At 35.1% G+C, this 14713-nt stretch overlaps 1 protein-coding gene across 1 annotated transcript in view; it reads right to left on the reverse strand.

Annotated features, from left to right (window-relative positions):
* LOC123548654 (guanylate cyclase 32E-like) overlaps positions 1–271 on the reverse strand; it is a 66115-nt gene extending 65844 nt beyond the window's left edge. The window contains exon 1 of the mRNA XM_045336121.2: positions 148–271. The gene's annotated coding sequence lies outside the window, so the exon portion shown is untranslated. The remainder of the gene's footprint in view (positions 1–147) is intronic.
* Positions 272–14713: the final 14442 nt, after the last annotated feature.

A 14713-nucleotide genomic window follows, 5' to 3' on the forward strand; every position in this document is an offset into this window, starting at 1 on the left:
CATTTTTAAACAAAATTACCCGAACGTGCAGAACTACCTTATAGACAAAAGATTTTTCTCGCTAAAACAATTTTGTCGAAACCGAACTACGAAAAAAAAAAATGGAGCTATCAAAACGATATCATTAAATGACTAAAAGCTACTCACGTTAATTCCTATTTTTATACATCATTGGAATGAAATCCGCCGTTGTCAACTCAACAAATAATACCACAGGTAAACATTTTATACCGATAAAATTCATGATGTTGGCGGAATAAAATGCTATCGGTCATGTGATATTAGTGCCAAACAGGTTTTCCTCAATAACTGTCTGTAACGGTGAGTTGCGCTGCGCATTTCATAATATCTCATGCAAAAACCCAGTCACACCGAATCTGCTTTTACGATGCTTGATGCGATTGATTTTCAATTTGGCATTCCTGCTGTTGCTCTTAATTTTGACTGTTTTTTAATGTCTGGATATTAAATATTTGGCAGCGTGAGATGACATCTAGTGACAAATTACATTGTTCAAACTTCTGTTTTGTCCAAATCGTTACCCCACTTTTTTTGTGGGCAGCGAAGCATGCCCGCAGATTTACCATACCGCAGACGATACGTCTTATCTGAAACCGAAGTAGTTCCATATATCCTCTGTAAATGTTACGTAAATCAAGTATGTTTAACTTTGAGAAACGCTTCCGAGATTAAATTTTATAATAAAAAAAAATACATTTCTTTAGTACATATTTGTCGTAGTCTATATTTCTTAATAAAAACATAGCGTATGAAAATGAGCACGCTTTTTTTGATCACATTATCAAAACAAGTTTTGATCATGTGACCAAAATAAACCAAAAAACCTACAAAAATAGTATTTCAGCACCATCCGCGTTGATCGGTATTAAAACCAAGTTGCGTCTTTTGTTAAAATTTTGAATTAAAACTCTGTTACTGCTAGAAATGTTTATCGAAATTTTATTTTATAACAACATCAAAGCGCTTGTTTTTGTCACATGCTCAGAAAATATTTTGTAACGTGACCATTCTTTTCACGTGACCAAAACAAAGTCTCTATTCAGTATCTTATACACTCAATGTGTGCGTAACATTTTTCTGGAAAATCGATTTGTTTAGGGATTTAGTAAATAGTAAATTCGGTGGGAATCGTCATTCGACGACCTGAGAGGTCGCTGAATAAAACTATTACGGGAACATAGCGAAAACGTGCGTTCTATTTCGATACGATACTGAATGATAAAAATTGCACCCATACCCATGTAATCCGGCGAAGTTTGTAGCATAGAAATTGGTTTATGGAAACATATATTGCATTAAATCATTACTAGATGTATTATTTTATTTTTTTTTTTTCATAGAGAAAGATACGACCCTTTCATAGTATTCACGTAGATATTTTTTATTTGCACGACTTAGGAAAATAATTGCGGCCGTATTAGAGGGGGCAAAATATTCGCACCCGTTTCCAGAAAATACGAACATATGCAATTCAGTTTGATTAGATTTTAAATTCTAGCTGGTATTTGTTACTGACATATCATTAAAGGATATATTAAATACGAAAGAAACATGATTTTAAACAAGTTAGCCTTTAAATCGCCGGTAGGTCCGCAGTGTTTTCGTTCCCAAATATTCACGTACCGGCGAACGATTTCTTCCCGGATAACTATACAATATCGGGCTTCGGAAGACTGCAATGAAATCATTTGAGATAATTTTAACCAAGATTGAAAATTTTCAATTTTTAGTATTTGCATTCTAACAAAACGCGCATGTTGTATTATGATGCAAATTAATAATTACATTAATCTACAGCTGGAAACATGACAGAATGCAACCTGAAGGTCATAATGTATGCTGATAAGGGGAACGCTAGAAGTTGTTTGATTGTTTTGAGACTTGAATTTAAACACTTATTTCGTTTTAAATATTCTTTTATGATTGCTTTTTACGAACTTCTCAGAAATTTCTTTTATCTATGTAATTCATGTATAATATATTCATAGCCTGCTTTTACCAAGATAAGATAGGATAAGATAAGATAATATTTATTTAACGTCGGTTAAAGATAAAAGTTACAACACATTAGCTTGAATCTTGTATCCGACATAAACATAGTATCATATAGCATACAAAACAAACAAACTGTAAATAAAAGCACCATTAAGACATGTTAAAATTAAGTTCTTCAGATTAAAACCTTAGTATCAACCCTAATTTGTAATTGAAAGACATATTATTACATCATAGTGATAGAGATAAGCACATAGAATTACTTAAGAAATTCATTACTTAAAAGATACTGATAAAACATTGAAAAAAAAGGTCAGTTTTATACAAAAGCTACGACCTGTGTAGTATCTGCTGGTTATTAAAGGAGTCTAAAACTAAACCTATAAATTTTATAGTCAAGACTTGGGAAAAAAATAGACATAGACAGGTTTAGGTTAAGCGGTCAGCAGCTACCATATAGGGTGAATTAAGACATGAAAGTATTGTATTAAACAAACAGAAATACAAACATCACAAATGCAGAATAACTAAAACTAAAATAACTAGGACATTTGCTAAAACATGCAGCTAACACTAACTAAATATAAAGATACAATGCAGCTAAGACAAAGTAAATATAAATAAGATGCAACAAAATCAGAATCAGCAGAATGAAAATCAAGAAGGTTGCATATAGCAGGGTTTCAAAGCAAAATATAAATACTGTGCAGTTTGGGTATGATTCAGGCGCACATGGAACATGCACACTTGTGACCACTCCAAGTCTGGATCAGTCGCTTGAATTCCATGTAATCTGTGGTACACCTAATTTCGTTTGGAAGACTGTTCCAGACTTGTGCCAGGCTACATCTTATGGGGTATATATTTCTCAATTAATTCGATTTGCTAGAGCGTGTAGTCATGTCAAGGATTTCAATGAACGCAATCAATATATTACAAATAAACTTCTTCAGCATGGCTACCGTTATAACAAATTGCGTAAATATTTTGCTAAATATTACTATCGTAATTCTGATTTAGTTTTAAAATTTAATACTAATTTAAGGACGCTCGCTACAGTTTCGTAATTTTTTTTCAATAATAGATTTTGATGAAATGTTTTGTATTAAAAGATCATGTTATGATGTATTGAAAAATGAAATAAAAATACTAGGTCACCAGCTTTGTTTCAATTTAATTTGCCCCTAGATATGGTGCTATTTTAAACATTTTTCAAAATTTCTGTTATCCTAAAATATCTTTCAGTAAAGTACAATAATCAGCATAAATTTGGTTATTTAAGCATTTTTATAACGGAAAACAATATATCTATTTGAAACATGCTCAGAGAAATCAAAAGAACATGATTTTGTAAAAAAAGGAATACAAGGGCTATTTTTGCATGTTTTTGTCAGTTTTAAGTTGGTACTTCTGCTATTTTATCGAGTTTCACATAATAGAATTTAATCAAACGCTGCACATACCTTTGGTTATGTCTACCTAATCTAAAACAAAAAGAAAATTGATAGGTCACCATATAAGATTTCGCTTAAATCAAATTACAATGAGGTGGGGTGTGGCGGGCATTTATACAACGCAGGTTAGTACGAAATACTCTTTCAGTGTTTGATCAAATGACTTAGAAATATATATCTAAAATTATCAAACGGCAGTTTTCTTAATAAGCGGATTTTAAGGTTGGCATAGAACGATGAAAGTTTCCGTCTTATTTTTTAACAAAACCTATAGTTTACGATTGTACGGTACGGGTACGGTACGGGATTAGAAACAGCTATGACTAAATGCAGAGTTTGAGCGCTGGTATAAATAACAGACTCCAGTATATGTCGGATTGAAGCAATTTGAACTAAAAGTACTTTAAATGTATATATTTTGTAACCATGGTGATACTTACCCTAACCTTTAGTCAGTATATTATACATTTTGTACATTAAATGCATGCGAACATGCAATAATTTACGAATTTTTGCCGTACGCGACATTAGATAATCACTTCCAGGCATACGCAGAAGACCGCACCAAGTCTGCAGTGAGCTACATCGATTAGAAACACAACCAAATTGGCACGGTGTTAGGGTAAATATCGACCCGTCCGGAAAAACTGTAGCGAGTGCCTTTAAAGACACTTCTGCGAGAAGGTATTTCTAAACCCGTTTTATATGGGGATGTGGTTTACAAACTTCGTAAGATCTTGGGTCATGGTTATATTCCAACTGTATTTGGTAAAATTATAAAACGTTTTATAAAAAGAGGTTATGACCCAACTGTTTTGAGACAAACCGTATGTTTAGTGTTCAACCCGTTTACAGTTGGACACTACGCTTCCCTCTTTGATTGTGTCTGACGGAAGAGGGGGAGGACTCTATGATAAGCAGTTCTTAAATCCTACCAGGACAGAACTGTTTTGATATCTATCCTCTGGCCTGTTTCGTCAGGCCCTTGAAGGTGTTTCTCTTGTTGCTCTGTCTTCTGAAAAGACATCGAGTACATATGTTTTTGGTTCTTAAGGTTTGCTTTATACTTATACTGGGTGCTGCGTTTTGGTACGTGGCATTCCCTGTTTGGTATTTGTCTTTGTTTTTTTTTTGTGTGTGGCCTCAAAGCGAAAACTCTTCTTACCACATGTGGTTGTGCTTACTGTTGGTACCTCAAGAGTGTTTGTATGTGTGAAATTATAATTTGAATATCTTACTGAAACAAGTTCTTGTATATATACAAGATGAGATTTCATTTGAAAAAAAAAATCACATGTAAATGTCACAGGGGCCTGAACATAGGAAACCGTTTCCGACCAATAACTTTGAAAAAAAATGACCCAAAACATTCAAACTTTGTACAATGATAGGAATTACAGAGTAGATGACTCTTATCGTTTCTGGGGTCACTTGAGCTAAGGTCAAGGTCACAGAGACCTGAACATTTAAAAACTCTTTCCGATCAATAACTTGAGAACCACTTGACCCAGAATGTTGAAACTTCATAGAATGATTGGTCATGCATAGTAGATGACCACTATTGACTTTTGGATCACTATATCAAAGGTCAAGATTACAGGGGCCTGAACATAGAAAACGGTTTACTTAAGAACCACTAAACCCAGAATGTTGAAACTTCATAGGATGATCGGACATGCAAGGTAGATGGTCCATATTGCAGCCAACCGTTAGTGTCTGTTTGACTTTCGTTACTATCCCCTATTGAATTTTGGCCTATTACGACTACTGTGAAATTATTTAAATTCGTCGGCACGAAATTTTGTGGTTTTGCCCAAAACGGCTGTTTCGTGGGGACGTAAATTCGTGGATTTTCAATTTTTGTAAAAAAAATATATATATAATTTTCACAGGAATAGATCTGCTAGTACTTCTGTCCATTCATGTGCAACCTACACGTGCCAAACAGCGCTACCATGGTTACCGAAATTGCAGTCTACGCCGCGGGAGATTAACGAGTGATCATGTGCCAACTAACGACCGCGTTATCTTTAGTTATATGACCCCTAATTTGCAAAACTTTTTAAAACTGTGAAATATTCAATAAGAAAAGTTGGCGCCAATTTAAAAGTGTCAAAACCGTAGCACCTTGCACAATTAACATTCATAATCGAAACAAATATACAAGTTGATCACTGAACATTTGATCGTGTTTTAAACAAGAACTTGTTATTGTACTGCAAATTAAAACAAACTATGATAGAAAAATAATGTTGTTTTTATTCCGTAGTACTAGTATAACCCTAGTAATCCTTACCTAAACTATTATAAACTGGTCGGGTTTTATTTTTTATTTGTTTTTTTTTTTATATATATATATTTTTTTGTTTTTGCAAAATGAATGGCGCGCCTGCATCTACTCGATTAAATTACAAGCTGTTGAACTTGTGCATGTGTTATTTCCTGCCGAGAAACGTGAAATGTGAATTAAGTATTAATGTATCGGACGCAAATCTAGCAAGTAAATTCTCTAATTTAATAGCTCCAAAGTCGTAGTATTTTACTACCAAAAAATAAAGGCTAGCGTATAAACATTGCATAGCGGGACCGAAAAAATCAAATATCAGCCGTATTATAGTGCGATTGGCATGTGACGCTACGTCAAACTGCTATATTTAGTATCTACTTTTACTTTGACAAGAATGTCATAAACACACCACGGGTACATTTAAAAATGAAATAGTCGGTTTTGTTTTCACGCATGCCAATGTTTATCGTTAATGAAGCCTCCATAAACTACACGAAAGCTGCAGGTTAGTACTGCCGCATGCATAAAACTACGGATCAGATCTAACGGCTATGGTGTCTTTTTGGCGGCTTTGCGTACAATTACAATTATCGTGGGCACAATTTGTTCGTTGGGACTTAAATTCGTGGTTGAGCTCAATCACGTAATCCACGAAAATTAATCCCCCACGAATAATAATGATTCGACAGTATGCATTGGGACAGACAAGGGTTTTTTCTACAAAAGCATCTTCTAGATTGAAAATTAATTGCCCCCTTCCACCCCCCCCCCCCCCCCCCACACACACACACACAAACACTAAGAAGAAGGAGGGATGTATTGTAAATATTTTTGCTTGATGATGGCAGTCGGTCGGTCTGTAGACCAATCAGCTTCCGGATGATAACTCAAGAACGCTTGGGCCTAGGATTATGAATGTTGATCGGGAGGTTTGTCATGATAAGCAAATGACCCCTATTGATATTAAGATCAGTAGGTCAAAGATCAAGGCCACAGTGACCGGAACAATATAATTGTTTTGCCAGATAACTAGAAAATGCTTTGGTCTAAGATCTCATTTGATACGGAGGTCACTTATGTCTGGTAAATGACCCATAACTATTGATTTCAGGTTAGTGGGTCAAATGTCCAGTGCACAGTGACCAAATAATTTCTGTACCTTGTGCAGTTACTGAATGCATTAATGGGGCATTTCGTGTTCAACTCTGGTAATAACTAGAATCTCCGAACATCACATAATTATCAATTAATGCATGATCTTCGCTCTCATTTGCTGTTATCTCCCTTGTTCCAGTATAAGCATAGTGTTTTTCCATTGATTTATTAAAAAAATGAAATACTTATGATTCAAAAAAAAAAAAGGATTTTGAGCAAGAATAACCAAACCTCACAAAATTATCAATAAGCACATGAGCTTTGCTCATATATTGTTTTATCCTCCTTGACTGAGTAAAATCAGAGCCGCCCCCCCCCCCCCCCCCACCTTTGTTTGGTAAAAAATGGTCGAAAATGCTTAAGCTAACTGTTCATGGTCATTACCAGAAGCTGTCAACCGCTGGCAACATCAGTCATCTCAGTGCTTTGATTATTTGTGTTTTCAGTGTTATAAGATGCATTGACACAGAAAAAAACATGGTGTCGTTGTCCTATTTGATTTGCTATAGTTTTGAATATGTTATTTGTTACAAATTTGGGAAGCGATTTGACGCTTTCACCTAAAGCCTTACAGGTTTACTCCCCTTTACCAGTCAGTTTATTGGAAAACGGAATATAATGCCATTTGCGGAATACCTTGTTTATAACATTATACCTTTTCAGCGTTCAGTGATCACATTGAATAATATCTCCGGCTTTTATTTGGAATTCATTATCAGTGAAACATTTTTTCTTTCTTCCTAAAAGCCATTTTATACCAAGTCCGCTCAAAATTTCTTTCAGTTCTTTTACCGCCTTAGACTTCATATTTTCGTCATTTTCACAAAATAAGGAAGCTGATTCTATGTACTCCAAATCAATAATACATGATACATGAAAGTGAAGGCCAGACTAAGCGGGCGCGCATACTGAAATTAATCCAAATGTATTTTGTTGGTTATTCGCAAGATGATATGAGGCTTCTTTTGTCAAAGTTTAAAAATGTTTTACATAAAAAATACATAAAGTCAAATGATGATAAATTTGATAGACTTAATCGACACCAGCACTAACCGGATATTGAACTGCGCCCATGACACTCTTGACAGGGGCAATAAAACTGCAAACCATAAAAAAGATAGATAATTTTATATCTTTCATATAGACCAATTCCTGGAAAAATATTAAAAATACAATGAAGAAGTAATATTTGATTCTGGAAAGAAAAAAAGACCCTGCGCTAATATTTCCTGTCCATAAGCTAAACGCAAACAACGAATATACACCTAAGACATCAATTGTTGAAAATGTATTTTAATATAAATCTAGAAACATATTAATCATTTCTGTTGATTTGATAAAACAGTGAACATGTTGAAAGAGCATTTTATTGTCTTCGTCACTTATATTAGCACTGAGAAGGTCATATATTTCAAGCGGTAAAAGGAAAAGACAACGTTGTTCTTTTGTTATTTCCATCTGCTAGGTCATGTTGATTCAATCTGCTAGATTTCTTAAATCATTGAAAGAAGTAAAATAATTTTAAAAATCGGATTAAAAATGAGAAAGTTATGGGCATTTAAATATATGATCAAAATGACGTCCATTTTGTTACCATGGCAGCAAAATTCAAAATGGCGGTTTTATTAAATTTCACGATGCATATTTGAACTGTATTTGCTTAATTCTGTAAAATAATTTTTCTACCTTATCCAGCTATACTGAAAATAATTACCATGTTTAACACCTTACACTCAAGACAGATAATGAATAAATCAATTTAAAAGGTTATTTGCTGAATTAATAATTCAGCAGTGTATAAACGACGTCCTAAACCAACTTATGTTTGTCTTTATGATCAGCCATTTACATAAAGGCGTACGTAGGATTTGTATAGGCAGATGACCCCCAATTTTTGAAAAATAAAAAGTTTGATGAAAGTTTTAGAAATCGACAGTTTACATTAAACTAAACTTAGTGGTCCGATAAAAAATTCACAGCGTTATGAAAGGCTTGTGGATGGTTTTTATATAAATTTTAGTTAATATCAGACTTTCCTTGCCATTTAGGGCCGCTGACATTGAATCACTTGCCCCTCCCCAAAGTGGATCTAAGCCTTACTCAGGTCTTTGAATTTTTCAGTCAGCTTCTTCACACAACGTCGGTAGTTCCAACAGATGCCTGCACGAGATAACGTACATTAAACCAAATTATATACCCTTTTGTCATGTGGAGTGGTGTATGGCTAGCTACACGTACCCTTTTGTCATGCTAGCTACACGTACCCTATTGTCATGTGGAGTGGCGTATGGCTAGCTACACGTACCCTTTTGTCAAGTGGAGTGGTGTATGGCTAGCTACACGTACCTTTTTTGTCATCTGGAGTGGTGTATGGCTGTCTAAATGTACCCTTTTATCATGTGGAGTGGTGTATGGCTAGCTACACATACCTTCTTGTCATGCAGAGTGGTGTATGGTTGATTACACGTACCCTCTTGTTATGTGGAGTGGTGTATGGATAGCTACATGTATCCTTTTGCCATACAGAGTGGTGTATGGCTGACTGCGGTCTTTCGTTGTGTTTTTCTTTTTCGGTTGGTCTTGAAGTTATTCATGATGCGAATACTTTAATTGAATCGCTATAGATATACGGTCTATTGTTATCTCTTCTTATTAAGAATTAAATTGGTTTCGGTACAAGCTACCTAATGATAAGAACAAACGAACCATAAGCAAATAATAATAAATCTTATCAAACGTTGTTTTTTGTCCTAGTAAATAGCTACATATTAAAGATATAATCCTGTTCATAATCACCGTAAGGAGAAATCAAGAAACTTATAGATTTTTAGCGAAAAAAAACGTCAAATGAACAAATTCGCCCCTTAGACTTGGATAGCCAAATATTGTTGAGATACGGATGAATATCAAATCATAAAGTATTTAATGACCCGCGGGTCCCTAATTAACCTGCCAGGCTTCGCCGATGTCTGTAAATCAGCGAAGACAGTGCCCCGTGACAAAAATTTAACTATGTCGAAAACAACAATGACTGATTGGCCTTGATAGGATTTTATGTAAAGACAGCGGATAAATGTAGAAATCTACAAATATAATGTTTGTTTTTCTTCCAGTTCTACAAAAGTACATTTATGTTATCAAATTAAGCCTGTTGTTCAATAAAAGGAAATGCATTTTAGCAGAAAATGCTTACGAATGTGCTAGACATATTGTTGATGTGTTTCTTAAAATAGATTTAGCTTGGTTCTTAGTACCGTCCCGTATTAACAATCATTTAGGGTGGCTCTTTGTATGGTCCCGTACGAACAATCAATTTATCAACATCTGCACTATAATCCCCACAGTCAATAACTGAATACGACTGGTAGGCGACCGTCTAGTCGACACTTTTATGATTAAGCCGCTATTGAAAATAAAACATAGTTGTTGTTTCTAACGTTTGCTATTTTAATACATTTAATATTGCTGTGATGCTTCATCTACAGTCACAGTTGATAAGAACTGTAGCCTTCCGTACTCTTTCAATACTATATGTTAGATTTTGTTTTCATTAATGCCAAACAGCTGAGTAATGTTCCAATTACGGGTGAACATACGTTTTATATGGAGTTTCTTTCATTTATATATTTAATATTTGTTTGGTCATTTCTTTTCATGTATGTTAGGGTATTTTTTGTCTTGTTTGATACATTTCGAAAGTAGTTTCCAGCTGACGTCCTCACACTGATTGTTCGCCTAAATATTTAGCTTTTTTATAGTTTTAAATTCATGTATATGTAGCTTATAGGGAAAAGCAATGTTTAATTATTTGTTTTTATATCCTAATCATTTCGCATAATCAGAATTAAACTCAATTGACCAGGTCTTTTTCTAAAGTTCTAATTTATTGAGGTCCTGCTGAAAAATCTACCAATCATGCATGATTTTTATAGTGAGATAAACTACTATAACAAAGTGTCTCACGCTGCTTTTAAGTGAGTCTGGCAGGTCACTGATATGTTAGGAAAAGGCAAGACCTAAGGATATACCTTTTGGGTACCCCTGACACGAGAAGCAGTATATCTTGTTGGTGGCCTTTTGTGTTCGTTTTTAAGGAAAGATTTAAACCACATGAATGTTTTTCTGTCTATACCTAATTAAAGTAGCTTGTATACCAAGCGCTGTACTAAAGCCTAGGTCTGCCTATTTACTAGCTTCAAGGTTATCAAAAAAAAAATCTTGACTAAAATTAATTAACTAAGATTCACATCTGTGCTTTGAGCGCAAGCTATGTTGGAAAGAATTAAGCAATTCTTTTACCTAGATGATTCATAATATTTGATACTTAAACATGCTCCTTCACTTGTAAGCAATGCAAGTAAGTGGTTGCTAGATTTTCTTCATGGGCCCTTTTGTATACAAGGGCAACAACAACCGTCCGACAATCTTTTGGAACACTATTAGTACTAAATGAAGACTAGTAAATTTTAGTCCCATTTTAAATAGGAGCAGTATTTAAGCTGTGGGCGGACATTAGTGGTGTTAGCTGTTTCTTTTACTTTCCTGTAGTTTTTTGACATTCCTTCTGATGAATCTAAGTTAATTATTTGCTTTTGATGAGATGTTATCAATATGTTTTGACCAACTGAGGTCTTTACTTAGCGTGACGGCCAGTTATTTAGCAGCGTCTCTAGTTTTTAGTGCAATATTATGGAGTATATAATTGTAGGTATAGGTTTTTTTTCCGAGTAATCCTCAATACCTCACATTTACTAGTATCCGGATTGAACTCCATATATAAGATATAGATATACTGCAATGATATATGGATAGTAAACGGCTCCACCACCGCATGAATAATGAAGTAAAATAATACATAAGATAGAAAGATAGATAGGTAAGTAGGTAGGTAGGAAGGTAGGTAGGTAGGTGTCCGCTGTGTACCTGATTACATTTACGGTGGCTGCATTCTGGGGTTTCCCTCCATTGTCTGCTATTGTTTTATTGCTATTGTTTTGACCTCTACAGGCCCCATGCAATAAAATCTTTGAAACAATTTCTTTTTCACTTGAAGTGCAGACAATGTTTGTTTTCTGTTACTTTGGAAACCTTGATCCATTTGGTAATCTTTTATATGTCAAGTCTTCTTACTTTCATATCACCAAACTAAGACAAAGTTTAATAATATCTGACAAAACAGAGGTACAATCAGCAGTTACGCCAATGACTTAAAATGATCTTAAACTATCGAACACAGACATCAAACTAAAAATTTGCTTTCAAAAAAGCAAAGATCGTTATTTCATTATTAAATGCGATCAACCATTACTTTTTGTAAACTTGTACTGCCCAAGTACATTTTATGATATAAAAGAATAACAAACTAGTACTATAATTTCAGAAATTTATTTTTAAAGCCAAAAATGCCATAAAAAGAGAGTGATGATGGCTCTATATCGCTCACCTGAGTTTAGTTGCTTGATCGAACAGTTAAAAGTGTCTGTTAAATGAAAGGGACCACGCTAAACCGTTTTAAGAATAAAGTTGAAAAAAGATCCATGTCAGGATAATACCAAGTATGTTTGGTGTCATTTAACCAGATTATTCTAGAAATGTATTGAAATCTATGTGAAATATTATACGTGTGGCCCAAATATATTTGCTAAAGCTTCAAAAACAAAAACAAAATAGGTGAGTAGGTCATAGTAAAGAATATTCAAGATAACAACTGACATCTGTATGAAAAGTTATAGAGGTGATTCAAATCACATTGTAGCTTCAAAGACAAGAAAGTATGTCAATAGGTCAGGGATAAGAAAATTAAAAATGAGAATTGAAATCTGAATCAAAATGGTGTAAACATGGTCCAAGTTACTACACTATACCTTCACAAGTACGAAAGTAGGTCTGTAGGTCAAGATTGAAACTATCCGAGAAGAGTATTGAAATCTCTATCAAAATATATAGGTGGTCCAATTTCTTTACTGTAGTATCAAAAAGCAGGAAAGTATGTCAGTAGGTCAGGGTTAAGAACATGAGACTACCTGGGCTAGGCCTGTATGACCTCAGGATCACGATTTGAGAAATATGGGAAGAGAACTACTAGAGCAGCTACATACCAAATACCTAGGCTCTGGGTCTTATGGTTTCAGAAAAGTTTTTTTATACGTTTGTACCTATATATACCAGTGTGAAAACTGTTGAGCCCGGGGCACAGCCAATTTTGAAAACTTGGTAGTTAACAACTAGACAATACTAAATGCTAAATAATACAAGGTTTTAAGATTTCCACAAATATGTCAATGTACAACAAGTGACACCGGGCAATACGTATATTGACCCCTGGGTCATGCTTTGGCAAATTTTAGTAGAGAACTACCAGAGCATGCCATATACTAAAAATATCTAGGGTCTGGGACTAAGACAAGAAGGATTTTCTTTTTTCAAGTCTCTTTAAAACAAAGTGCCTCCCTCACCCGTACCTGGGAGAAAAATAAAATAATTTCGGTCAAAGACTACTATACGATGTTAAAAACTAAATATTAGGCACTAGGCCATGTGGTTTTGTACCAGAAGATTTTCAAAGTTTTCCTTTAGAATTCTTTGTAAACCATGTGACCCCCAGGGCAGGGCCATATCTAATCCTAGGGGAAATAAGTTTAGCTAACTTGGTAGAGGACAACCTGATGAAACAACATACTAAACATCAAGGCCTTAGGCTCTGTGGTGTTGAAAAGGTAGATTTTCAAAGATATTCCTTGTATAAGTCTATGAGAACCATGTGTCCCAGGGCGGGGCTACGTTTTTGATCCTGGTGACATAATCTGAACAATCTTGGTAGAGATCCACTAGATAATACTACACAGCGAATATCAAAGACCTAAGTCTTGTGTTCTGGACTAGGAGATTTTCAAAACTTTACCTTTATAAGTCAATATAAAATAGAGAAAAGTGGAAACTTCATAGGTCGCTCAACACGACAAAAACGAAAATGTTGCAGGTTCGGTTTGATTGAGCATGGTCATGGACGGTAGTGGAAATGCATGCTACCGTCCACGCCTTCTAGCCCCGGGTTGAGCAGAACTCAACATTTACACATGCTAAAAGTACAAAAAGCAATTTAGAGACACCCGCAGATGTATTCAAACGGCGATGAACATAGAATCTTCAATGATACACGTGTTGAGGCGTGTAATTCCATGAAGAGCGGCGTTTGGTCCCCAGATAAAGTAAAGGGTTGCCCCAAACGAGAAAACAATTGGCAGAACTAAACAAACTGGAATTTAGGAAGGGGATCTAAGATTATGGAGCCTGCGTATCACAGGAACTGTCAAAAGTCAAAATTAAAAAGCAGGCACCATATCCAAGGGGTGATTATACAATACCCAAGGCAATGAAAGCCGTAGTATTAAACCGCGTCCCCCACCTCCCCCCTCCATCCCCAGGCAGGGCTACATGCGACCTTTGGGGGATATTTTTAACAATCATGAAGAGGACCATTAGATGATGTAACACACCAGATATCAAAGTCCTAGGCCTAGGGACTTTTGACAAGAAGATTTCCAAACGCCTTCCGTTTGCAATGAGAACCAGAACTCTGTACTGAATTCAATTATTCTACTTTTTTTAAAGCAGACCACCTAAGGAACATTCATGGTAAGTTTCATTAGAAATGGTCTGGTGGTTAAGGAGGAGCGGTTGTTTAGCAAATAATGTTGACAGACGACGGACGTTCACTGAACACAACAGCACACCATTAAGCATTTTGTGCCCACATGAGCTGCAAGTGGCACAAAACACACTCAAATAAAGTAACGCAGTA

The sequence above is a fragment of the Mercenaria mercenaria genome, chromosome 6, assembly GCF_021730395.1.
Source record: "Mercenaria mercenaria strain notata chromosome 6, MADL_Memer_1, whole genome shotgun sequence".
Taxonomy (NCBI): Eukaryota; Metazoa; Mollusca; class Bivalvia; order Venerida; family Veneridae; genus Mercenaria; species Mercenaria mercenaria.